The sequence below is a fragment of the Lepidochelys kempii genome, chromosome 4 (genome assembly GCF_965140285.1).
Source record: "Lepidochelys kempii isolate rLepKem1 chromosome 4, rLepKem1.hap1, whole genome shotgun sequence".
Taxonomy (NCBI): Eukaryota; Metazoa; Chordata; order Testudines; family Cheloniidae; genus Lepidochelys; species Lepidochelys kempii.
The window spans coordinates 135,038,127-135,064,929 of NC_136383.1; the positions used below are offsets into that span (position 1 = coordinate 135,038,127).

Consider the following 26,803-nt stretch of genomic DNA (forward strand, 5'->3'; position numbering starts at 1 on the left):
GTTACAGGTAGCTGCTGACAATAAGAGCCCCAGACAATGTGGGGCCAGAGGTAGCTGCCCAACTGCCTTTCCCTTGGGATAGATCTGGAGCCAGGTGCATTTTGCTACAGATCCGCTAGGAAGCACTGAAGCAGGCCGGGGCTGAAATCCTGGCCCTACTGAAGCCAATGGAAGTTTTGCCAGTGATAGCCAGAATGTCACCCCAGGCATTTCACACTCATTGGTTTCGACCCCACAACCGCAGCACTTTGTAAAACATCCCACCCACGTTTCATCGGCTTCCGGAGCGGTAGCAGCAGCCTCTTAACTCAGTTTACAAATGCCAAACTGGTTTCCGGCTACAGCCTTAATGAATGCCTCTCACACTGGGATAAATACATAATTCTCTTTTAAGTCTGAGGCCCTTTTCCCTTGACAGACTCTGCCTCGCTGCGTGAAGGGGGCATGGAGCGTTTGTCTCAGAGGGGAAGCTGGCGAGGGCATGTCCCTCCATGCGGCATTAACACATTTAAACCCCAGAGCTATCCACGGCCTGGAAACTTCACGGCTGGAGTTGATTTCATAGCTTCTTAAGTGGTACTCCTCGCAGATATTTTCCCCTCCTCGTCTATTTTCTTGAGGCTAAAACAAATAACGAGTACGAGCAATCTGTTCTTTTGCCCCACATTCTGAGTAATAAAAATCTTCCATTGATCTGAGGATTATAGAGTGCTGTTCATCCAATGATCTCAAAGCACTTCTCTAAATAAATAGTAGAGCTTCCCAAGTGCTAAGAAATTCAAAAGCCATTAGCCATCTTTGGGATACACGAATAACTACTCTGTTCTGTAATTAACAGTCAGATTGCTGCTTAATTGAGTTTGTTCCAGCTTCCGCCCCGTCAATTATACTCAGAGTGGAGGGAGCTGCAGCCAGCCTGAGGCTAGGTCTGCTGGCCCCCGAGAGGAGACCCCCATTTGCTACTGGAAGAGTGGTCAGTGAACCAGCTGGCATTGGTCACCAGGGAAGCTTTGGCTCCGGGACTGAAAAAAACAGAGGGATTTCCCCCATGAGGAGCCATTACGTTCTGCTGACATGGGAGGTTGCGTCAGTGAAGGGAGCACTAGCAGCTGTTACCGTGCTATGCCTGGCTCCAGCCAACGTCACTCTCCTCCTCTCCCCGCATCTACACCAAAGCCACTTCGAGAAATCCTGAGTAAAGGTTACCCCTGACGAGCAACGAACAACGTGCTGTGCTTATTCCGTTTGTCCATCGGCTCTAGCACGAACGCCGAGGGTGCTACACTGACAACTGCTTCTCTTGTCTAACGTTGGCTTTTGCGTCAGAACCACAGCCCCCAGGACTCCACTCTCTCTCTTGCCAAAACCTTTAGAGATTTTAGAGGAGAGAATCTGAAGCCAACTGTGCTCGGGGTGGAGAGCTGCATCTGAGTTTTCATTGGTCATCCTCAGCGAGCTGTGGGGTAAAACCTCACAATTGTAACTTCGGGGACATTTGGCCCCTACTTCCAAAACTAAAAAGAGGAAAATCGGAATTGAGCAGAGTGGACTGGTTGGGTGAGTAAATGGTCCTCCAATGGCACTGTACAAATGGTATAGCTACCCAGAGGCAACATCCGGAGAAAATCACCACCCACTGTAACCAGCTAGCCATTTTGAACACAATAAATGATCCATTCAGTTAAGAAATAAATGAATATTTTATATATATATATAATGTCTGGTCTGAGTCCTGCTCTCAGCTACATCTATGGAACATTTGTCATTGCCTCAAATGAGAGCAGGATCAGGCCCTTTTTGATTAGCTGGTTATAAAAAGCAGAATTTCATATTTGCTCAGTGAATAAGCCTATTTTGTCAGTGGGAAAATCCAGAAACTTATTGAAAAGGTGACCTTTAAAAATATATACAAATTGCTTTCCTCTATTATGCCTCCTACTAGTTCAATCAGAATACACCTTTATTAGCCCTGTTATCTGGTGATGAGTCCCACTTAGCAGTATGACAAGCACACTTCTGCATTGCCAACTTCATTTCAGTCTCTGTTCTGTCTCCCTTTGCTCCACTTAAATGCTTCTCTGTTCTCCAGATGTACAATTACATAGGGTAGGTAACAGAAAAAGCACAAATTTATACTATTGGATTTCCACTGGGCCACCTTCATCCCTGGTGAAATTCCATTGACTGAAGCGGAGTATGCCAGAGATTAATTTGCTTGTAGTGTTCACTGGTGGTTGCACAACAAAGGGCTCTATTACAGCAGGGCAGGAACTGGACTTTCCGTTTTGTGGGAATCATAGAATCATAGAATATCAGGGTTGGAAGGGAACTCAGGAGGTCATCTAGTCCAACCCCCTGCTCAAAGCAGGACCAATCCCCAATTAAATCATCCCAGCCAGGGCTTTGTCAAGCCTGACCTTAAAAAGTTCTAAGGAAGGAGATTCTACCACCTCCCTAGGTAATGCATTCCAGTGTTTCACCACCCTCCTAGTGAAGAAGTTTTTCCTAATATCCAACCTAAACCTCCCCCACTGCAACTTGAGACCATTACTCCTTGTCCTGTCCTCTTCTACCACTGAGAATAGTCTAGAACCATCCTCTCTGGAACCACCTCTCAGGTAGTTGAAAGCAGCTATCAAATCCCCTCTCATTCTTCTCTTCTGCAGACTAAACAATCCCAGTTCCCTCAGCCTCTCCTCATAAGTCATGTGTTCCAGACCCCTAATCATTTTTGTTGCCCTTCGCTGGACTCTCTCCAATTTATCCACATCCTTCTTGTAGTGTGGGGCCCAAAACTGGACACAGTACTCCAGATGAGGCCTCACCAATGTCCAATAGAGGGGAACGATCACGTCCCTCGATCTGCTCGCTAAGCCCCTACTTATACATCCCAAAATGCCATTGGCCTTCTTGGCAACAAGGGCACACTGCTGACTCATATCCAGCTTCTCGTCCACTGTCACCCCTAGGTCCTTTTCCACAGAACTGCTGCCTAGCCATTCGGTCCCTAGTCTGTAGCTGTGCATTGGGTTCTTCCATCCTAAGTGCAGGACGCTGCACTTATCCTTATTGAACCTCATCAGATTTCTTTTGGCCCAATCCTCCAATTTGTCTAGGTCCCTCTGTATCCTATCCCTGCCCTCCAGCGTATCAACCACTCCTTCCAGTTTAGTATCATCCGCAAATTTGCTGAGAGTGCAATCCACACCATCCTCCAGATCATTTATGAAGATATTGAACAAAACCGGCCCCAGGACCGACCCCTGGGGCACTCCACTTGACACCGGCTGCCAACTAGACATGGAGCCATTGATCACTACCCGTTGAGCCCAACAATCTAGCCAACTTTCTACCCACCTTATAGTGCATTCATCTAGCCCGTACTTCTTTAACTTGCTGACAAGAATACTGTGGGAGACAGTGTCAAAAGCTTTGCTAAAGTCAAGAAACAATACCATCCACTGCTTTCCCTTCAGCCACAGAACCAGTAATCTCATCATAGAAGGCGATTAGATTAGTCAGGCATGACCTTCCCTTGGTGAATCCATGCTGACTGTTCCTGATCACTTTCCTCTCATGCAAGTGCTTCAGGATTGATTCCTTGAGGACCTGCTCCATGATTTTTCCAGGGACTGAGGTGAGGCTGACTGGCCTGTAGTTCCCAGGATCCTCCTTCTTCCCTTTTTTAAAGATTGGCACTACATTAGCCTTTTTCCAGTCATCTGGGACTTCCCCCGTTCGCCACGGGTTTTCAAAGATAATGGCCAATGGCTCTGCAATCACAGCTGCCAATTCCTTTAGCACTCTCGGATGCAACTCGTCCGGCCCCATGGATTTGTGCACGACCAGCTTTTCTAAATAGTCCCTAACCACCTCTTTCTCCACAGAGGGCTGGCCATCTCTTCCCCATTTTGTGATGCCCAGCGCAGCAGTCTGGGAGCTGTCCTTGTTAGTGAAGACAGAGGCAAAAAAAGCATTGAGCACATTAGCTTTTTCCACATCCTCTGTCACTAGGTTGCCTCCCTCATTCAGCAAGGGGCCCACACTTTCCTTGGCTTTCTTCTTGAAATTTCACAATTGCAAAAACTTGTATGTTCAGAAAGGGAAAATCTAAAGAACAAATTTCCCATGAAACAAAGTTCTGGGGAAAAACATTTTTTCATGTTTCATTTTGATAAAATGGCAATTTTTCATGCCATTTTTTACTTAAATTTTTACATTATATACCCTATAATAGAAAATAGAAATAAAACTTGAAACAAAAGGACTCTCTGAAATGGAAAAATTAAAACATTCGGCTCTGAAAAGGCCTGTTCCCTTTCCCCCTCCAAAAAAAGTTATCAAAATGGACACGGATGTCCTCAAAACATTTTGCTTTTGACAAATCGACATGTTCTGATGGAAAATATTCTGTACAAGCATTCCTGACCAGCTCTAGTCCCTATGAAACTGCTGTCCTAGAGCCTTCCTGCCCTCCAGGAAAGTAGTTCCTTTTTGTTACAGGAATGCATTTTTCGTCTGTGGAATGCACTCTGCCAGACAGCTGGAAATTCAAGGTATCCAACGTAAGGAGAGGAAGGTTGGTCCAGAGGTCAGGGTGCAGGCTAGGACTCAGAAGACCTCCGGCAATTCACTTAATCTCTCTGTGTCTGTAAAATGGGGATAACAGCACTGCCTTAACTCACAGGGATGTTGTGGGGATAAATACATTAAAGATCATCACATGCTTAGATACTATGTGTAAGAATCAAATATTGTTCCTAGTGATGAGCCTCAAACTCAAAAATATGCGGCGGTTCAATCCAGGTGCTTGCATGAGCCTCTGTTGTGGATGAAATGACTAGGCTGCTCCTGCTGCTGCCCGGGTTCGACATACCATGAGAGTTGCGTCTCTCGCTGTGATCGGTTCCTACGGCTTCTTGGTGAACTCAGAAATGCAGAGGGGCAGGAATAAGAAAGAAAAACTTAACAAGACTCTGATTAATGCGAACAAAAGGCAGGAAGCTGCAAGTCCTACCATCAACAACTAGAATGCACGCAAGGTGGAAGTGTCTATTCCACAGTTCAGACCACGGGGAGAGGAACTCAGAACAAGGATGATTTAGGAGTGTCACTGAAGGGAACCCACTAGTAGCCTGGACCGATCAAAACAGCATGCTTCCCATGATCCCAAATGGGTGTAAAACCACCCATTATGATGTGCACACAATTTGTCACTAGTGTCAATACCAGACACTTGTCTGAAACCCCAGGAGCATCCGCTCCCCACTGCCCTCCATTGGCAGGCATCAGATCTGCTTGTGTGTTTAGGATTATGCCCCCTCTACTGGCTGGTCACCAGAAACCATACAAAAATCCGATTATTTCTGACAGCTAATGGAGACTTTCCTTTGGTTCAAGTGGTAGAGATCAGCAAACTTTTAGCAGAAGGTAATTCTGCCCGCCGGCCTGCACACTTGCAGATAAGTTGAGCACAGCAACAGCATGTATAGTTGGCCAATGATTTGTTACATCATAGCTAAGCTTGGAAGGTTTAGATTTTTCTCAGTAAGTGTCAATTTCACCATATGCATGCAAATTGACGGGAAAATATTTCCTTTGGAAATCATCAGAATTTACAGATAGGGAAAGTATGACAAATGCTGCTTGAGAAAACATATTAGAGTTTGTTTTAAAGATATTTACTTTGTTTGTTTTGACATGTGACATCAACAATTTGTGTTTTATCAGTTATAAATCTTTAACCTTTTGAATCTCAATGTCTGCTGTCATTAAAGTATAGTCTGCCCCACCCACCCAATTTCCCACGATGGTGGAAAGGTAACTTTGATGAAAATAAAAAAAAATGCTTAAAAACAAACATTGATATCTGTCAAAATTATAAAAAAATAAAAATCGAATTCTGCCAAGCCAAACAATAACTACCGTAGCGTTGAGCAGTGCTAGGCTTGCTTTGTACGAAGCCCAAAAGGACTGGCCTCATTTAAAAGCCCGCCCCAATGAGCTGCAAGCGGATACTAATCTTTCTGCAATATTTAATCCTTCTCCATGGATCTTGTGGTAAATCTGCCCAGTTGATCACGAATAATAATGTGTTGCCGGGGACACAGTCTTGACTAAATGCTTTTAATTGTTAACGAATTGAACCCTTAGGTTTAGTACAGCCTATTCCCTCTATGTTAATTAGCAACACACGGTCTCTCATTGTGTCAGAGAGATTAAAAAAGCCTGGCTACGGTGCTTGGAAAATGGCATTCGAGCTGGGTCATTTCTGTGCACTCTAAACTGGGATCCTAAATGAAGGGTGTTTCATCTGACTGACTACAATGATAGGAACGTGTGTGACATGGTGATAACCTGAGGTTATAAGCTCCTTAAGCCATTATTCTTTACAAATCGGAGATTATTGCTATAATGTGATTCCCGCTATGATTCTATGATGGCCAGGAATAATATGTTTGTAGCTGTCTGAATGATTAAGTTTTTGCATATAGTATTTTTCCCCTCTTTCCGCCCCAACGTTTCTGGGCTTTGTACTTGAATTTATTTTGTGTGCTGCTTTCCTAGGCACTCCAGCTGAAATTTAATCAAGCAAAAACAGTTTATTGCATAAACTATAAATAGTTTATCGCATCGAGCAATAGATTGCTATGATGCAGATTTGCTCTAGATCAGGAGCAGCCCCTAAATGTAGAAGGCAAGGATCACTTCCACAGGCTTGTAGATGGCTCCAAAATCTCAAAGATGTTCTCAGCAGCATGGAAATCCAGGAAGGAATCAGGATAGTTTGATGGAATTTGGCTGCCTTTCAAAGAGTATGACGTAGAGAACAGCTTGGACATCAGTCTACAATACGTAAAACAAAAACAAAAACAAAACCACCCCTCCTGACTCTGTGACTTTTTACTGACATCTCTGAGAACTCCGTCATCTGCGTTAATCGGGGACAGCCTGGCACTGCGGCATTACCAACGCTTACGATTTTGTGGCGAGTCTCATGATCGTTTGTGTTTTTCTTAAAGCCCCCCTTCTGGATTCTGCTGATAACATGAGACTATCAGCCTTGATTTAAAAAAGTATGTTTCTAGCCCTCATGGTTGCATAGAAAAAGCTTGAAAATGTGACAAGTGGGCACTAAAGGCTCAGAAAGCAGAAGACAAATAAATCTGACTGGAAATGGGGCACAGGTTTTCAACGGGGAGGGTAATTAACCACAAGAACAACTTACCAAGGGTTGTTGTGGAGTCTCCATCACCCACACTTTTTAAATCAAGACTGGATGTTTTTCTAAGAGATCTGCTCGTGTTCAAACTATGGCCAGTGTTATACAGGAAGTTACGCCTGGATAATCACAGTGGTCCTTTCTGACGCTATAATCGATGACCTGGCCTTTAATGGTCCCAGGTCAAATGGGTAAGCGGATGGGTTGGTGAGTGGGCATACACTGGCAACGAAGAGCATGTTTCATACACACGATTTGCTCCAGCCAAACATTTTCATGCACTGTCGCCGAGCCCCTGGATAACGCTTTCATATACAGTGCAAGCCCTTCAGATTTAGAATTACATGGCTCACAAAAGCACACAGCATCAAATGTCAGGGTGGTGGCCTTGAGAGAGAACTGCTGACTTGCACATCAAAAGCAACAGCAGGTGCATCCAAAATTCTCTGCGGCAAAGTTCCCAAATTCCCCGACATGCAAGAGTCCCTGGTGGGGGGATGGGAGCCTATGTAGGAAAAAGTAATATGACTGGTATTGTGTAATTCTCTCAGGGCCTGTTTTTTGTTAACACGTTTTCCCCGTGGCACAGTCTCCAGAAAATTGTTGTCTTATTTAGTACAAGGTCTTCACCAGCAAAAAAGCAGCAATGCTCTTGGGATACCACGTGAGGAGTGGTTGCCAGAAGCTATTAGGCCTGCAGGTTATTCACAGTGCCTGGGACAAACACTTTGGTAAGGGAGGGTTTCAGCAACTGGAGAAAAGCTCCCCCCCCATCCCATCACCAGTATTGCCAACCCCAAATGGTCAAACATCATGAGCCAGGCTCCCCAAAAATCATGAGATTATGTAAAAATAATAGATTTGGGATTTTTATTTGCCTTCTGCTTTTTGAGCTTTTAGGGGGTCACATGTTGAAGCTTTCTCCACAGCCACAAGGGCTAGAAACTTACTTTTTCTTTAAAAATGAAGGCTGAAAGCATCCCATCTCCACTTGACTCCAGGAGCTAGGGATTTAAGAAAAACAATAATTATCATGAGACTTATCACAAAAGCATGAGAGTCGGCAACACTGGGAACTAGGAACAGAGCTATTCCTTGGGAAATCTGAAAAAAAATAACCTCGTTCCGAATCCGAATGAAAACCCAATGTTTTTAAATTTCCTGCAGAATTAAGGGTCTGAAAAATTCCTATTTGGAATCATTGAAATAGTGTGATAATGTTGAACCATTATCACAGTATATAAAATATTAAATAGGACATATACGCTAAATTAGTAGACATGCAAATGTAATTGACTATTAACATTAATATTTTAATATAATATAAAAGTTGAAATGAAATGAATTGTATTGATAAAGTCAAAAGAACATGTTTTTTCTTATAGAAACGATCATCTAAACATTTCATTTTGACTTCTTCCCATCAAAAATGTGGTCATTGAAACATTCCTGCAAAACGTTTAGATTTCTCTGAAACTCTATTTTCTGATAAAAAACGGTTCCATCGTGCATGACATCAAAATTGTTTGTATCCAGCTCTAGCTACTAAGCATGAAAAGCCGAACATCATGCAGAACGGTATGCAAGATACTGTACGCAGGGGAATAGATACAGCAGGATCACGATACAGGGCATGTGCTGCATAATTAGAAGCAAGTGTATCTAGCGTTGAACCCAGTCCTGTGAGGTGCTGAGCAGCTTCAAGTGCCAACACAGCACAGGATGAAGCCCCTTGGCTGTCCTGATAGCAGCTGTCTGTGTTATGTGTCCCCAGATATTATGTATAGGGCACCTGGGCTACATGTCTGTCTGCCACTTTCTGTAGTGGGAACTGATCAGGAGTGTAATAAGGTATCAAATAGCCTCTCGTCTTTCTACAGATATCAGCCTGTCAGAGCAAAGATCGCAAGATTAATCAAGGCCCATCACTACCTATGTAACCCGAGTTTTATGTCTTGCAGCTAACGCAAACAAGCAGACTACCTTTTGATTCTGTGACAGGCCTGCAGCTCATGCAGGGGCGGTGATGTGCTGTTTAAAGATGAATTATTATTAAATAGGCATGTTACAAAGCTGCATGTCATTTACCTTTTGGTATTTTTTTTATTGTTTCTTTATGAAAATTAATAACAAAAAATGGGCGTGTTGCTTAGATGGAGAGGAAAACAAATGCTTTCCCCCTTGATCTGGAAGTATCACTTGCACCGTTCTTTTCCTATGAGGGTTGATAATGGGAGTTCTGGAAATATCAGTGGGAAGATCACCGTAACAACGTAAGAATGGCCATACTGGGTCAGCCCAATGATCATCTAGCCCAGTATCCGGTCTTCTGACAGTGGCCAATGGTAGGTGCTTTAGAAGGAGTAAACAGAAAAGGCAATAACTGAGTGATCCATCCCCTGTCATCCATTACCAGCTTCTAGCAAACAGAGGCTAGGGACACAGAGCATGGGGTGCATCCCTGCCCATCTTGGCTAATAGCCATGGTTGGACGTATCCTCCGTGAACTTATCTAGTTCTTTTTTGAATTCTGTTACTGTTTTGCCCTTCACAACATCCCCTGGCAATGAGTTCCACAAGTTGACTGTGCGTTGTCTGAAGAAGTACTTCCTTTTGTTTGTTTTAAACCTGCTGCCTATTAATTTCATTGGGTTCCTGTGTTATGGGAAGGGATAAGATAACACTTCCTTAATCACTTTCTCCACCCCAGTCAAGATTTTATAGGCAATGCGTGGGGCCCACGGGAATCACATGCCCCTCCAGATTTCTGCCAGGGTGGGAATTAGGCTGAGCGTGGCTGAAGGGACATGCCTGAGAAAGGCGCCAGTAGGTGCTGCCCAGAGCAGGGAAGCGACACTGGGTTGGCAGCACAGCTCTGCGCCAGAAGGGGCCCAGGGAAACCTGCTAGGTCACATGTCTACCTTGCCGACTGGCAGCCACAGCTACCTGCTCGAGTATGGGTCTTGACTAGCCTGCCTGGAGCTCGGGGAGTCAGTAGGGAAAATGGGGGGAGGCAGCAGGAGCTGGGGGTTGGGTGGGGAGCCCAGGGAAACAGCGCGGGCCAGGAGCGATGGGGGGTGGGTCAGGAGTCTGGGGAGGCAGTGGGGGGGGGGCAGGGACATTGGTTGGGGGAAGCAGTGGTGGCCAGGGAGCCAAAATACTTGAATCCCCATCCTTTGTTGAATAAACTTTTACTTGTTTTCACTATCAACATATCTAAGTGCTGTGTGTTAAGCAGAGTGGTGATCTGAGATAGAACTAGTAAGCCGAGATGTTACGGCTTCTTTAGAAGCAACAAATCTGTGAATAGGACAAGTGTCCCATGGACCAGGGGCTGGATACTCCAGGGAGATGCTTGGTGAGCTTATGGGCAGAACTGCGCCTATTGCTAACCTGTAGAGAGAGAGGGAAGCCTGTGTAGGCCTGGTGGGGAAATGTTTGTGTTGTCCAGGGTGTCAGGGAATTGAAATTGGGCAGGCACAGACAAGGCTCCCTCACACTAAGGGTAGGTGGTAGCAAGGTGCCTCCAAGCCCTGGATACCCCGGGAGCATCACAATGGCTAAATGTAAATGTACACATCTAGGCACAAAGAATACAGGCCACACTTACAGGATGGAGGACACTATCCTGGTAAGTGGTGACTCTGAAAAAGATTGGGGGGTTGTGATGGATAATCAGCTGAACATTTGCTCCCGGTGCAACACTGTAGCCAAAAGGGCTAATGTAATCCTGTGTGTATAAATTTGGGGAATTTCGAGTAGGAGTAAGGTGGTTATATTACCTCTGTATTTGACACTGGTGCGACCACTGCTGGAATCCTGTGCCCAGTTCTGATGTCCACAATTCAAGAAGGACGTTGCTAGATTGAAGACGGTTCAGAGAAGAGCCACAAGACATCATTAAGGGATTAGAAAACATGCCTTTATAGTGATAGACTCAAGGAGCTCAGTCTATTTAGCGTAACAAAGACAAGGTTCAAGGGTGACTTGATTATAGTCTATAAGTACCTACATGAGAAAAATATTTGATAATGGTCTCTTCAGTCTAGCAGAGAAAGTCTAATATGATCCAATGACTGGAAGTTGAAGCTAGATAAATTCAGATTGGAAATAGGATGTAATTTTTTAACAGCGAGGGTAATTAACCATTAGGACAACTTCCCAAGGGTTGAGGTGGATTTTTCATTACTGACCATTTTAAAATCAAGATTGGATATTTTTTCTAAAAGATCTGCTGTAGGAATTATTTGGGGAAGTTCTCCGGCTTGTGTTATGCAGGAGGTCAGACTAGATGATCACAACGGTCTCTTCTAGGCTTGGAATCTATGAACTTTTGTAGTCACTATGAACTGAAGACAACACCTGGATGGAGGATTCCCAGTGCAGTGTTTGTATAGAATACACGCGAGTCCAGTGGATCATCCCTGCTCAGTGCTCAGAAGAGAGATACAAGCTAAGGGTGAAATTCACTTCTTCCATCCAAAACCCCAGGCCAAACTTTTCAAACTTGGGGAACTACAGGTAGGAACTTAAAACACAAGTCACCTGATTTTTCAGAAGTGCTCCCATTAAAATAAGTGGAGGTAAATGTAGACAGAAATAAGTGGAATTGGAAACTGGCCTTTCCAATTTTTAAAAAATATTTGCTAGATGTTGCTTATACTGCAGCCTCAGCTAAGGAGAGCTCATAAGTGGGTTTGTGAATGCTAAGGATATGAGGGATAGCTTAAAAAAACCCTTCAAGATAAGATGAAAACCAGAATCAAATCAGAATCAAAAGAAAAAAAAATCCCCAAATGGAGAGATATCATTGCCAAATCTAGGTCAAACAAACGGATTTCAGGAAATGGTCTCACAGAAGCCAGTCTCCAAGCCAAGCTCTAAAGCAAAAGGGATCTGATCCTGCAACCCTGACTCCTGAAAGTGGTCCTTACTCATGAAAGTAGCCTCCATGATTGCAGTGGAAACATGCACATAAACAAGGGTTGCAGTTATTACTGGGTGAATAGTACATTTATCAATTCATTAGCTATTTTGAAAAGTCAAGTAAATGTATGTGCTTGTTTCATGGCAGACTGGAAACTAAAATTTTCCACATTTTTTGGCAGACCAGAAAGTTAAAAAAAAAAAAAAATTGGCTTTGGGTCAAATGAAACATTTTGTTTCAACAAATTGAAACGTTTTTAAACGTTGGATTTCAAATGGTAAACATTTATTTCTTAAAAAAACTAAAACAAAAAGCAATTTTGAACGGAAAGATAGTTTCCAACTAAAATATCAATGTTTCTTTTCGAAAATGTCAAGACAAAAGGTTTATGACTTTGATTTCTTAGGATTTTCTTTCTTCAAAAATTTGGGAGAACCAACATGAATTTACAAAACCTCCCAGTGTTACCATATCTGCATTTTGTCAACCCACCCTAGTTGCAGGATCAAGTCCAAACTGTTTTAGCACTCTGACGTGGAAACAAGCCTTCTCAGAGGCTATGTGGAGAACAGCTAGTCTCTGCCCCTCTCTGTCTACCAGGGAACTTTTTTGTAAAGTCACACTGTTTGCTCCTCACTGAGTCCCATCTCACTAGCCCGACCCTGTTCAGCCAGGAGCCCTGGCCTGTGAAACTCTAGCCCTTTGTTCAAGTGCAGATAGATCTAATTCCACTGATTCCTCCTGGTTCTAGGGTAAAGTCTCTGCCCCAAGTCTGAGTCAAGCCTGTGGCTCTGTCTTTACTGCAGAATTAAATCAGCCTCTTACTCAGATGTTGCCCCTAACCCTACTCCCATCCACACACCAAGCTTGCTCACCCAAGTCTAGTGGTACTTTAAACGTGGGCTAACTGGCTGGCTGGCTGGGCTAAAGCCTGAGTGTGGCTATGACTTGGGCTGGTAGCCTACCCACTTTGCTGTGAGGATGCAAGCTAAATCACTTGTGTGGTGATAGCCCTCCAACGCCTTCCCACAGTCCCGCCCACCTGCCCCAGAAGGACAGACAAGGTCTCCCACAATTCACTGGAAAAGAATGATAGAGCGGCTCAGCTTCCCGCAGCAAAGAATCATGGGATGTGCCCCCAGAAGTCCTCGTGCATCACATGGTAAATGGTGCAGCAGCACGTGGAGGCAGTTGAGTGGACACGCTCCAGTATGGCTGTGCAACACGGCCGCTCTCACATGAGCTGGGCCAAGCCAAGTCCTTAGACCTGGGTTCCAATCGCCCAAGTTAGCTCTGCAGTAAGGACTTTTCTTAGCAGGAGGTTCAAAAGCTGGTTCACGTGCTGAGACATAGGTTGCAAAGCACTGCAGTATTTGTAAATTGCTACTGAAGGTAGAAGAAATTTCACAACAGTGAAAGGGAGGGAAAATGTAAGCTAAGGGCTCGAGAGAAAATCTCTCTGAATATCCATATACAGTGGTGGTGTGGCCCAGTGGACAGTGCACTGGGTTCTATTCTCAGCTCTTCTATTGACTGTCTGTGTGACCTTGGGCAAGTCATATCCTCTTTGTTTCCCTCTCCCACCATTTGTCTACTTATCATGCAAGTTCTTCACATCAGGGAATGTGTCGTGCAACGAGTCTGCACAGTGCCTAGCGCAAAGGGGCCCTGATCTTGCTTAGGGCATCCAGGTTCTACTGTAAAATGTTAAATACTAATTAGTGGGAAAGGATGTTGAATTTTAAAATCACCTCTGAAAACCTCAAGCACATGAATATGCATGATGCTCATTTTCTTTGCTACCAAAAGAGGTAGGGCTGAGTCAGCCTTGCTGGGAATTTGAAACTGGTTTCAACCAAGGAGGCTAGATGTTTCAAAACTGAAGCGTAGGCCGCAGACGCTCCTGTGAACTATCTAACACTTCTGATATGATAGTGTTGGAAATCCCAAGAGAGCAGGTGTTCTGATGGTATGTCAGTGCTCTTGCTTTCAGAGCAGACAAGAATTCAGTGGTGCATGAAATGCCAGGAGGGGAGTCTGGTTTTCAGGATCCTCTAAAGATTTGGGTTGGTTTAGATTCAAGTTTTAGGTGAAAATGAAGCCTGAGTCTTATTATATCTGAACGGATTTATCCCACTGTTGCACTAAAAGGCAGAGAGAAACAACTTGCAAACGTGATCCAGTCTTTCCTATGTTAATTTATGTATTCTCCATAGAACTTCTTTAATATGATCCATTATGTTGGATCATATTAAAGAAGTTCTGTATTAAAATCACAAACGAGTTTGATTCCCCATAGTTTAAATTCCAGGGTATTACTAATTAAGAGGTCTCTTGGTTTTTGGTACTGTTTCTCTCCCTCTCTGTGTGAAACTTGCAAGCTGCTAACTGTGTTAGTACATTCTAAGAGAGAGTCTGTTCTCAAAGCAATTCTTTGTGACATCTACTCACACAGAGAGAGACTCAAAGCAATACTTTGTAACAACAGAAACAGCACCCAGAGAATCCCTGCCCTTTTGTTGTATTCATCTCGCTTTGTTAACAATTGTGATTAAAACAGAGATAGAGGATGTATGTGGATGGATGCTTGGTGTGGATAATAACTGAATGATCAGGGAGGTGCCAGCCTAAGAATCCAGTCTCCATCGGCTGAAGACATCAAGTGGAAATAACCAGAGGACCCCTGGAGAGCAGACTGGAACCCACCCAACAGCCTCAAGGATGGGAGAACCAAAGAACAAGATAACATCTGGCAGCATGGAGCCGTCAGGAATGTGCCATCTGCTGACTGATTCAGTAACAGCATGATGAAGCAATTCCCATAGACTGGCATAGGAAGAAATTCCTATAAAAATGGACTCTAGAAAGTGAGAACTTTGGGTTCTGATTCTGCAAACCAACTTCCAGGAGCATCAGATGAGCATCTGACAAGGCCCTGCTCCCTCCTCATGTCCAGGCCACCTGGCCAGTGGCTTGGCATGAGCAACTCTACGGCTGGTAACTACGATAACAACCTTGCAGAACGTACGTACGTACGTGTGTGTGTATAAATATTAAATTGAATGGAATGTTATAGCTATAACTAACTAACTGCTTACTAGGATTCTTTCTGTATTCACAATAAATGTGGCATTCTGCCTTTTCCCCTTTAATAAGATCCTGCTGGTTTTTAGTTTATTGGTATAATAGTTAGCAAAGCAGTGCTTGCAGGGACTGTCATGCTCCTTACAATGAATTTGCTGCAGTGGCTGCTTTTGAAAATAACTTCCTACAGCCAGAGTTAGAACAGGCCACTTCCAGCCAGTTCATCTTGCCTGCCAAATTCTACACAGCTGAAGTTTTGCTTTGCTCTCGTTATTTTGAGCGATCATAAAAAAATACAGAAATTAGAGATGGAGGAGACCTACTGGGTCATTTAGCCAATACCTCTGCCAATGCTGGATTGCAGTTTCAATTGTTTGGCCCAGTCTAGTTTTAGGGTCCAATCCTACAATCTTTGCATAAGTTTTAAGGCCCATTCTTGCAGAGGCCTAAATTTCTAATTACTTCAGTGGGAGTTTTTGCCCAAGGCAGGATTTTCAGGGGCTCTATTCAACCAGCAGAGGATCATAGTAAATCCTAGTAAATATGCTTGGGGAGGAGGGGAAGAATCAGACTCAGGAATGGGCCCTTTAAATGTCTATACTCGGGGTCCCCATACCTGTGGGACTGGGGGTTTTGCATGTTGTTTCTGAGGTGTGGAAGAATGGTTTGATTTTGTGAACTTTACACAAGTATGCTGAGCTCACCGTACAACTAATACACTTTGTTTATTCATGAACTTCCCACAAAGCCTGTACATCAACTCCTACTGTTGGGGCATCATCTGACTGTACACATCATTCTTAGATGTTTAATGTCGTCTCAGGAGAATGGGGTGGTCTGGGACACCCACCCAGCAAGGAAAGCCCTGCCACGGAACTGGAGTGGAGGTAAGGATTCTGGAGAGAGATCTCCCTAAGGATTGGCCTTTGTCTCCAGCTTTTCTCCTTATATCTGTGAGCTGATCTGCTGATCTCAGGAGGGGTGTGATGGGAATTTCACTTTCCTTTACAGCAAGATTTGCATGACTGCAATGAAGGGCAACTTACAGAGTCCTAGGCTTCCCTCCTACATCTTTCTTCAGAGGAGAATGGATGGTCCACTGGTTAGGCTGACAGCTTGGGACTCAGGAAACCAGGTTCAATTACCCGCTCTGGTACAGGCTTCCTGTGTGACCTTAGGCAACTCACTCTCTCTAGCTCTCACTTCCCCATCTGTAAAATGGGGATAATAGGACTGCCCTACCTAACAGGGATGCAGTGAGGCTAAACAGTAAAGATTGTCTGTCTCTGTGGCAAAGGAGGGTACATAGGACTAGGGACATGATTCTCCTGCTTGAAATAGCAGTGGGTGTAGCGGCGGTGTGGCTGAGCCATGCCCAGTACAAAGGGTCAGCCCTCGCCTCAGGCATGCGTGGCTTGAGGAGAGCTAGCATGAGTGTGTGACTCTACACGAGCAAAGGAATCACAGCCCCAGCTCGCAGTGTAGACGGGAGGAAGAGGTAACTCCAGCAGAACACATACCTAGTCTGGGTTTTGACTCCACCGTTAAAAGTGGGCTCAAAAACAGGCAAAATCATCCCCCCCATACCCCGAAGCAATGCGGCTTCCCTCACTCCCCTTGGATGGCTGTTCTGCACTCAGGTAGCTCTTACTGTCCATGTGATGCTCCTGATCCACATCCTAAATGTTCCCGGTCTGAATTCCACTCCATTTCACATTACGCCCCCTTTGGCTAGAGCTCTTTAAACAGTGCTTCTCCCTTGCATGTTATTTACACAGTCAAGCTATGTAGACAGCACCTCATACCCTCTTCCTCACTTGTTTTCCCAGACTGAACATATCCGTCCTTTTCATCTCTCCTCATGCCGTACTTCAATCCTTCCATCCCCTTAATTATTGTAATTGTTTTCCTCTGTATCCTTCTTTATATATTTTTTTTTTCCAAAGCAGCAAAAGAGCCATTTTCAGTGTCCTTGGCTTTGAAGTATCACACAAAGATCTAGGTTATTTCTTCCCTGCCTTTCATTTTTTCAGACACATTTTTTGGAAGAAGTTTGAAAAAAAAATTATTAGCTAATGACTGCTCCAGCTCCATTGATTAACAGACACAGATAAAGTTCCACAGTGCTTTAGTACATATCCGGAAATGGGGGCAGGAGAATTACTACCTGTTCTCAGCTGCAGGAGGAGATCAAAGATCAAATTCATCGCAGGAGTAACTCCCATGGGGCTCAAAGTGCAAACAAGAGAAGAAATAATGCCAACCTACATATTTATTAATATTATTACTGTAGATCAGTACCGCTAAGCACTAAGTACAAACACGTAGGAAGAGACCATCCCTTCCAATCTAAATAGAACAAACTGGGAGGAGAAACAGAGTCCCAGAGAGATGATTAAGTGATTTTACTAAGTTCATCCAGCGGGTCTGAACGGGGAATAGAACTCCTGTCTCCTGATTCCCCATCCCATGCCTTTCCCACACCAACCGATCCTGGAACTTTACATGGAGTTCTAGTCAGTGCATTTTAGGAGCAATATACAAAATACAAACAGGCCTGGTCTACTTAAAAGTTAGGTTGACTTAACTGCGGTGCTGAGGGCTGTAGTTAGGTCGTCCTAACCCTGCTGTAGACACAGCTCGGGCAATGGAGGAATTCTTCTGTCATCCTAGCTGCTGTCGCTTGGAGAGGTGGATTACCTACGTGGGCGGACAAACCCTTGGGAAGAGTCTACACTACGGCATGACAGTGGCAGTGTTGTGCCCTGGAGCAGCGTTCCCACGCCCTGCTCGTACGCCTCCTCATGCTTTCGCAGCATCTCGGTAGCTCTCTGCTCACTCGGCAATTGTCTCTCTTCTGGTAACTTGGCCCCCCTGGCCAGGTCACCGTTTAGTGCACCTTTCTGGGGTTACAAAGGCCAACAGGACACTGTCCAAATGCCTTCTCTGGACATTGTTACAGCCACCACTCTGGGCTTGGTGCCACCATACCAGGGGCTGACAGGGGAACCCGGGCTTTCCCACTACACCAGGTTCTGGCCCTGCAACCCTACAACCTGAAATCCAGCTCTTCTCTGTCCCGTTGCTGTTTCCATGGGCTCCTTCATACCCAGCCTCTCTCTCTCTTTGCCTTCCTGTTTCTGGATTTACTACAGGAGCCTGCTCTGCTCCCCATGGCTACTTCACCCCCTCTTATCCTTTTGCTAGACTCCTTACTCCAGGGCAGGATTGCAGGGCTTACTCTGCACCGGACTTTCTCCTTGTCCCTGACATCCTCTCTCCTCCCAAGGAGTGACTCCAGCCCCCTTCCCCTGCAGCCTTCTTCTGCTGTCAGCCTCCTGGCTTTATAGTGCTGGCCCTGCCCTTCCCCAGCTGGGCTTTACTCTCAGTTAACCCGGGCCCTCCCTCTCTCAGATGACTCCATGTAACCCAACTGGCCTCTCAGCCCTTGTTAATCCTATCCGGGCTGGAGTGGGATGCACACCCCATCACACACTCATAGTGTAGATGTGCCAACTAGGGCCACAGAAATGACCCAAGGATTGGAGGATATGGCACAGGAGCAAGAGAGGTAGCTCAGTCACTGGGCTGTATATGCTGGGACCGGCAGAGAGGCAGCCTCCTCCCAGGCAGGGGTGCAGCTGTAGAGCTGCCTTGTGGCCATTATAACAGAATGAGGACTGCCGTGCTCTCCACAATGCTGGAGTCCACTTAGTGCCACCCTATTTGTGTGCCAATAGCTGGCAGATCCCCTGATCCTACCTGTGATGAGTTCCGTCTCAGAGACCCCCTTGGGACAGTCACCTGATGTGCTGAATTTGCCTCTGAGCCATTTTCCCTGCCAGCTTGGGACTCCAGAACCCTGCCTTGTTGAGCCAGACATGCTAGCCTGCTTCAAACACAGACCCAGGTCTGGTCCACGACCCCCAAAGCTGCAAACTTTAACCAAAAACTGCTCAGCAGATCACCTATCTCCAGCACCCAAACACCCAGTTCCCAGTGGGATCCAAACCCCAAATAAATCCGTTTTACTCTGTATAAAGTTTATACAAGGTAAACTCATAAATTGTCCACCCTCTATAACACTGATAGAGAGATATGGACACCTGTTTGCTCCTCCAGGTATTGATCACTTACTCTAGGTTAATTAATAAACAAAAAGTATAAAAAGTAGAGTTACCAAGCAAAATAAAAAACAAAACACACAAGTCTGAGCCTAATACATTAAGAAACTGAGTACAGGTAAATCTCACCCTCAGAGATGTTCCAATAAGCTTCTTTCACAGACTAGACTCCTTCCTAGTCTGGGCCCAATCCTTTCCCCCGGTACAGCCCTTGTTAGTTTCAGCTCAGATGGTAACTTGGGGATTTCTCATGACTGGCAGCCCCCTTTGTTCTGTTCCACCCCCTTTTATATCTTTTGCACAAGGCAGGAATCCTGTGTCTTTCTCTGGGTTCCCACCCTTCCTTCTGAATGGAAAAGCACCAGGTTTAAGATGGATTCCAGTATCATGTGACATGTTCACATGTCTTGGGAGACTTCATTACCCACTCGCTGGCACACATGTGTACAGGAAGGCTTACAAGTAAACAGAGCCATCTACAACCAATTGTTCTAGTCAATGGGAGCCATCAAGATTCTAAACCACCATTAATGGCCCACAGTTTGCATAATTACAATAGGACCTCAGAATTATGCTACATATTCCTACTTTCAGATACAAGAATGATACATTCATACAAATAGGATGAACACACTAAGTAGATTATAAGCTTTGCAATGATACCTTACAAGAGATCTTTTGCTTAAAGCATATTCCAGTTACATCATATTTACACTCATTAGCATATTTCCATAAAACGTATGGAGTGCAACGTCACACTACCTTCACCCAGTCCCCTGTCAGTCTGGGTGCAAAACACACCACTGTTGCATGTGAATGCCAAGGAAACTCTGTCAGAGCTGGACTCTTCATAATCCTCGAGAAATCCTATGGCTGTGTGAAAAGGCCCCCATGCCCAGAGACGAGGCAGGACTTGGGACTGAGAGAAGTAGTCAGCAGGGGTGTGTTACCACTATAGACATTTCTCAAGGAAATAAAAGAAGGATTGCATAAGATCACAGAGAAAGAAGCAATGGTCCAAAGCTAGAGAGAGAGAATAGGTTAGAGTGGATCTTAGAAAACAGCTTTTAATATTAAGCACCACTGGAATAGAATCTCCAAGAGAAGCATTTCAGATCACTGCAGAGATTCGAGAACAGATAGAATGAGCCCTTTGAGAGGATGATCAGTGATCAAATCTGCAGAAAGGCCCCACCTTCCATGATTCTATCTAGAGATCACAACAGAGTTACTGCCCTCTTCTTTGTGCTTGATGCAATGGCCACAGTTATTAAAGAACATTTCCACAGCGTCTTGGCCCCGCAAGTCCAAGCGAAGTCTTGCCTGGTAGCATGTCGGAGAGCAAGTGATGTTTCAGAATTTAGGATTAGAGATGGCAGCTTTCTAAAACTCTGTCCATGCCACTCAGCCTGAGGAAGAGCTTTGAGGAGCTTGAAAGCTTGTCTCTTTCACCAACAGAAATTGTGCCAATGAAAGATGCTACTGCCCAGGATTTTAACAAGTGACAAGATGAGGTTAGGTCCTGTCAACGCAAAAACTTTTAGCCATGTGGCAAGCAGCTCAAGGGGCAACTGTGCTGTTAATGGGTTCCCTGATTTGACAATAGTTGTGCTGTAGCTGTGGTGTTAAAGACGAATTAAACTCCTCCAGCTACATTAGTATCCAGTTTTAAGAAATGCTATCGGCTCCGAACTTTTCAGATAGAAAACGGTCATAAATATAAAGGGAAGGGTAAACCCCTTTGAAATCCCTCCTGGCCAGGGGAAAGCTCCTCTCACCTGTAAAGGGTTAAGAAGCTAAAGGTAACCTCGCTGGCACCTGACCAAAATGACCAATGAGGAGACAAGATACTTTCAAAAGCTGGGAGGAGGGAGAGAAACAAAGGGTCTGGGTCTGTCTGTATGCTGGTTTCTGCCAGGGATAGACCAGGAATGGAGCCTTAGAACTTTTAGTAAGTAATCTAGCTAGGTATGTGTTAGATTATGATTTCTTTAAATGGCTGAGAAAAGAATTGTGCTGAATAGAATAACTATTTCTGTCTGTGTATCTTTTTTGTAACTTAAGGTTTTGCCTAGAGGGGTTCTCTATGTTTTTGAATCTAATTACCCTGTAAGATATCTACCATCCTGATTTTACAGGGGGGATTTCTTTATTTCTATTTACTTCTATTTTTTATTAAAAGTCTTCTTGTAAAAAACTGAATGCTTTTTCATTGTTCTCAGATCCAAGGGTTTGGGTCTGTGGTCACCTATGCAAATTGGTGAGGCTTTTTATCCAACATTTCCCAGGAAAGGGGGGGTGCAAGTGTTGGGAGGATTGTTCATTGTTCTTAAGATCCAAGGGTCTGGGTCTGTAGTCACCTAGGCAAATTGGTGAGGCTTTTTACCAAACCTTGTCCAGGAAGTGGGGTGCAAGGTTTTGGGAAGTATTTGGGGGGGAAGGACGCGTCCAAACAGCTCTTCCCCAGTAACCAGTATTAGTTTGGTGGTGGTAGCGGCCAGTCCAAGGACAACAGGTGGAATATTTTGTACCTTGGGAAAGTTTTGACCTAAGCTGGTAAAGATAAGCTTAGGAGGTTTTTCATGCAGGTCCCCACATCTGTACCCTAGAGTTCAGAGTGGGGGAGGAACCTTGACAAAAACCTAACCCCCTCACTTAGAAAAACAATGGCTCATGAAAGGCAGAACAATAGATCATAAGAGACAGCTTGTTGGATCCACTGTTACTTTGAGTGTGGCCTAAATTCAGGTTTTATAGATTCATAGATACTAAGGTCAGAAGGGACCATTATGATCATCTAGTCTGACCTCCTGCACAACACAGGCCACAGAATTTCACCCACCACTCCTGCAAAAAACCTCTCACCTATGTCTGTGCTATTGAAGTCCTCAAATCGTGGTTTAAAGACTTCAAGGAGCAGAGAATCCTCCAGCAAGTGACCCATGCCTCATGCTACAGAGGAAGGCGAAAAACCTCCAGGGTCTCTTCCAATCTTCTCTGGAGGAAAATTCCTTCCCGACCCCAAATATGGCAATCAGCTAAACCCTGAGCATATGGGCAAGATTCACCAGCCAGATACTACAGAAAATTCTTTCCTGGGTAACTCAGAACCCACCCCATCTAATATCCCATCACAGGCCATTGGGCCTATTTACCATGAATATTTAATTACCAAAACCATGTTATCCCATCATACCATCTCCTCCATAAACTTATCGAGTTTAATCTTAAAGCCAGATAGATCTTTTGCCCCCACTGCTTCCCTTGGAAGGCTATTCAAAACTTCACTCCTCTGATGGTCAGAAACCTTCGTCTAATTTCAAATCTAAATTTCCTGATGGCCAGTTTATATCCATTTGTTCTTGTGTCCACATTGGTACTGAGCTTAAATAATTCCTCTCCCATCTAGAGAAATTAGGGATATTGGAAGGGATTAATAAAATGAGATTCAGCTGGTAAACATATAATTCCATTCGCTGGGGGGGAAATGATCAGACCTGTTGATATTCAAAAGGGGCTGGGGAGTGCGGGACACTTAAGGACAAGTCAGATATCAGTGTCAGAATGCCCACTGACTTCAGTGGGCACTGGAATCTGGCTCTTAGAAAGCATGTAATGCTGTCCGGTGACTGCGAACACCGAGGTGGATAGGAGTTTGTAGTGTAAATACAGGAGCCAAAAAAGCCAACGCAGTTTGGGGCTGAACACACAGAGGCATTATGTCACACAGAAGAGATGCCCTCTTAATACATCTCTGGTAAGACCACATGTGATCAGTTCAGGGCACCAAAAATACTTAGACAATGGGAGGGGATTTAGAGAAGAGCAACAAAAGCAGCTTGAGAAGCTGGAGAGACTGAACTATGAAGGGGCTGGAGAGGGATAGAATACATGTGCACAGGCAGAAAGTTATATGGGCCCATGGTGCCTGTGCTCCACCAATATTCAGGAACATGGGCCTGGCTCCACCAGTGTTTGGGCTTATATTTTCAGAGCCGTCCCCTCCATAGGACAGAGGGACATGGGGTCCAGGGAGGTCTGGGAGGTTAGTGGGAGGCCTGGTGCCAACAGCAGCGAGCAACCCAGCCCCAGCCTGCCCTGCTCTGCCCCGCCCCACCTCTTCCTGCCCCTTCCCCCAAGCCCCCCCCTCGCCTCTTCCCGCCCCTGCTCTGCCCCCATCCCGCCCCACCCTTTCCCCAAGCCCCCGCCTCGCCTCTTCCCGCCCCTGCCCTGCCCCCACTCCAGCCCTTCCCCCAAGCCCCCCTCACCTCTTCCCGCCCCCGCTCCGCCCCCGCTCCAGCCCTTCCCCCAAGCCCCCCTCGCCTCTTCCCGCCCCCGCTCCAGCCCTTCCCCCCAAGTCCCCGCCCCACCTCTTCCCGCCCCTGCTCCGCCCCCACTCCAGCCCTGCCCCCAAGTCCCCGCCCCGCCTCTTCCCAACCCTGCTCCACTCCCGCCCTATCCCCACTCCACCCCTTCCCCGAGACCCCGCCTCGTCTCTTCCTGCCCCTGCTCCACCCCCCTCCCACCCCTTCCCCCAAACCCCCACCCTGCTTCTTTCCAGCTTCGACCCCCTCCCCTGAGCAATGCCAGGAGCCAGAGGGGTGGAGTGGGGTGGGCTGGAGCCAGGTCACTTGCTGCTGCTGGTGCCAGGCCCCCCACTAATCCCCCAGGCCGCCCTGGACCCCATGTCCCCCTGAAGAGCGGGGCCTCCCAAAGCGCGGGGCCTGGGGTGGTTGTTCCAGTCCGTCCTATGGGCAGGACGGCTCTGCTTGGACCCGTTCTGGGCAGCACCAACAAGTATACAAACCCGGTGCCCCTGTAAATGTGTCTTGTTTGTCTCTATATTGTCTCACCGCTTCCCTGTACTCCCCTGTTGGTCTGTCTATATCCATCTGCTGTCTCTTGTCTTATAGTTAGAGTATAAGCTCTTTGGGGCAGGGACTGTCTTTGTACAGCGCCTAGTGCAATGGAGTCCTGGTCCTTACTGGGGCTTCTACGCGCTATGATAATACACATACATACTCACAGGATGTGACCACCACGGAGAAACAGGAACTTGGGGTACTCTAGGGGGTCAGTAAATAAGAACTAAAATTGAGAGAAAAACAATTTAGATAATGTTCATGTCCTTCTACCTTCTTTTCTGGAGCATGGGATTTAAGTCACGCAACTCCCTTTTAAAACGTAGCGGAATTGTTGAGACTGACTTACCCACCGTGGGTGGGACTATTGACTCTTAAGGTCTGGTATTTCCCAAAGCAACTTTGCAACAAGAACTGATGCCATCCGCAACACTGGAAAGAGGAACCGCAGCTTCCTCGTGATAGCCAGCTATTCCTTCTCGCTCTTGTAATTTACAAGGTCTCAGTCCTCCTCATATCGTACTGATATAAGGTGTACAAAAAAAATTTAACAGTGAGGGAAATTAACTATTGGAACAATTTACCAAGGGTCATGGCGAATTCTCCATCAATGACCATTTTAAAATCCAGACTGGATGTTTTTCTAAAAGATCTGCTCTAGGAATAATTTTGGGGAAGTTCCATAGCCGGTGTATACAGGCTAAGTCAGTCTAGATGATCACAGTGGGCCTGTCTGGCCTTGGAATCTATGAACATATGATTTTCATCATGTGCCTCCTTCCTCTTTCTTCCCTTCATCCACCTGCTTTTGTATCCCCACAGACTGGTTCCAACCTGAATTCAGTGGCTGCTATTTACTGTTAGAGCTGTAACCAATGTTGAGCAGTAATGGATGTTGTATTATGTCACTGACATCTGTCATGAAGTGTTTTGTAGTCTAAATAGCTTTTATGGTTTAGTGCATCACAATATAGTCTGTTAAAGTCAGTATCTAATGAAACATCTACACTAATACCCACAGCTTTTCATCTTATACTTCGATCGGAAAGTCATTCAGGAAAGGGGCATCATTTCATTTTCTATTTGTAAAGCACCTATCGCAATGGGGATCAGGCATTTAGGTACCACCGTAATATTAATAAATAATAACTTCCAGAAGCACTCAGCATTGGTCTAACTTTGCTTCCACTGATGTCAATGGTAAAAATGCCCATTGATTTCAATGGGCAGAGTGGGACCAGCTTCTGAAATTCTCACCCAAAATATACTGTACTCCAATGCAATAATTATTGAGCAGAAAGTCAATGTGGAAACTTCTCATAGAACTTTGTTTTAGAGTAGCAGCCGTGTTAGTCTGTATCCGCAAAAAGAAAAGGAGTACTTGTGGCACCTTAGAGACTAATCAATTTATTTGAGCATAAGCTTTTGTGAGCTACAGCTCACTTCATTGGATGCAGCCGATGTTTATGCTCAAATAAATTGGTTAGTCTCTAAGGTGCCACAAGTCTTCTTATGCAAAAAGAAAAGTACTTTGACATCAATAGTCCAGAGTCATCCCCTGGTAGAATTCCATTGGCTTCAATCGATTTACACTAAGTGTTAATCTAATTTGATAACGGAATATAGATGACAATCCTCTTCAATCGCCTTTTGAAAATACCCTACCATGGAGGTCCTATTAAAATAAAAGACCCTGATTCTAACACAGATCAGAATGTTTTGTGATACATTCGTACAGGAAGGCTTTGTAGACTACAAAAGATCTTAGAAAAGATTGATCTTCTGAGTTGTCAGAAAGATTGTTGGAAACCTGGAGCAATGAAAGAGTTATTAATTTAGATTATCCTGGTACATTAAAATGACCACATTGTAGTAAGCTCAGAATGACATTATACCCTTGCATGCACCTGCTGAGAGGGCGTTATGGAAAAAACAAAGAAAGAAAAAGAGAGAAAGAAAGATAGAAATATATACACGCGAACACACAATTTTCTGCAATCAGTGACAAAAAAGAGAACTCACAATTTTTAGATCTGACTCTCCCCAGGAACAAAGGCTGCCAAAGTGAGTCTAGTTCACTTTTTAGTAGTCATGACAACACCACCTCACATTTTAGGGTAGAAGAAAAGGAAGTACTGAGATGAGAGACAAAGCAATCCATTATGGCTCATGCATATCCGTAACCATCTGGATAGCACCAAGGTAGCATATTCACATTCACTGGCATCCTGCAGGGTGAATGGCAGCATATATTATAACACACACACACACACAAAACCTGAGAAAGAAAAGATTTCTGAAAGGTACGGGCTCACCTAGTTCAGGAAATTTTACTCTCTGTATCTACGGTGGTAGAGTGGTCTAATGGTTAGAGCAGAGCACTCCAAGTCAGCACAGGGCTCCAAATGCTTGCCTTACTGTGTAACTTTGGCTAAGTCACCTTCCCTGCCCTACAGCTATAACCGTTCCCGTTATTTTCCACCAGAGACTTCAATACCATTTTGTTCCTTAATTTTAAAAGGAAGGTTTCTGGTAAAAGGTGGTGGCCTTCTTATATCCTGGGGGGGTGGAGGGGGTGAGCAGA

The 26,803-nt window shown here is 45.0% G+C and overlaps 1 long non-coding RNA gene across 1 annotated transcript in view; it reads right to left on the bottom strand.

The window, feature by feature from the left end:
- Positions 1-26,399, bottom strand: part of LOC140910046 (uncharacterized) — a 77,953-nt gene extending 51,554 nt beyond the window's left edge. The window contains exon 1 of the long non-coding RNA XR_012158406.2: positions 26,242-26,399. This is a non-coding gene — a long non-coding RNA (uncharacterized LOC140910046). The remainder of the gene's footprint in view (positions 1-26,241) is intronic.
- Between the last annotated feature and the right edge of the window lie 404 nt (positions 26,400-26,803).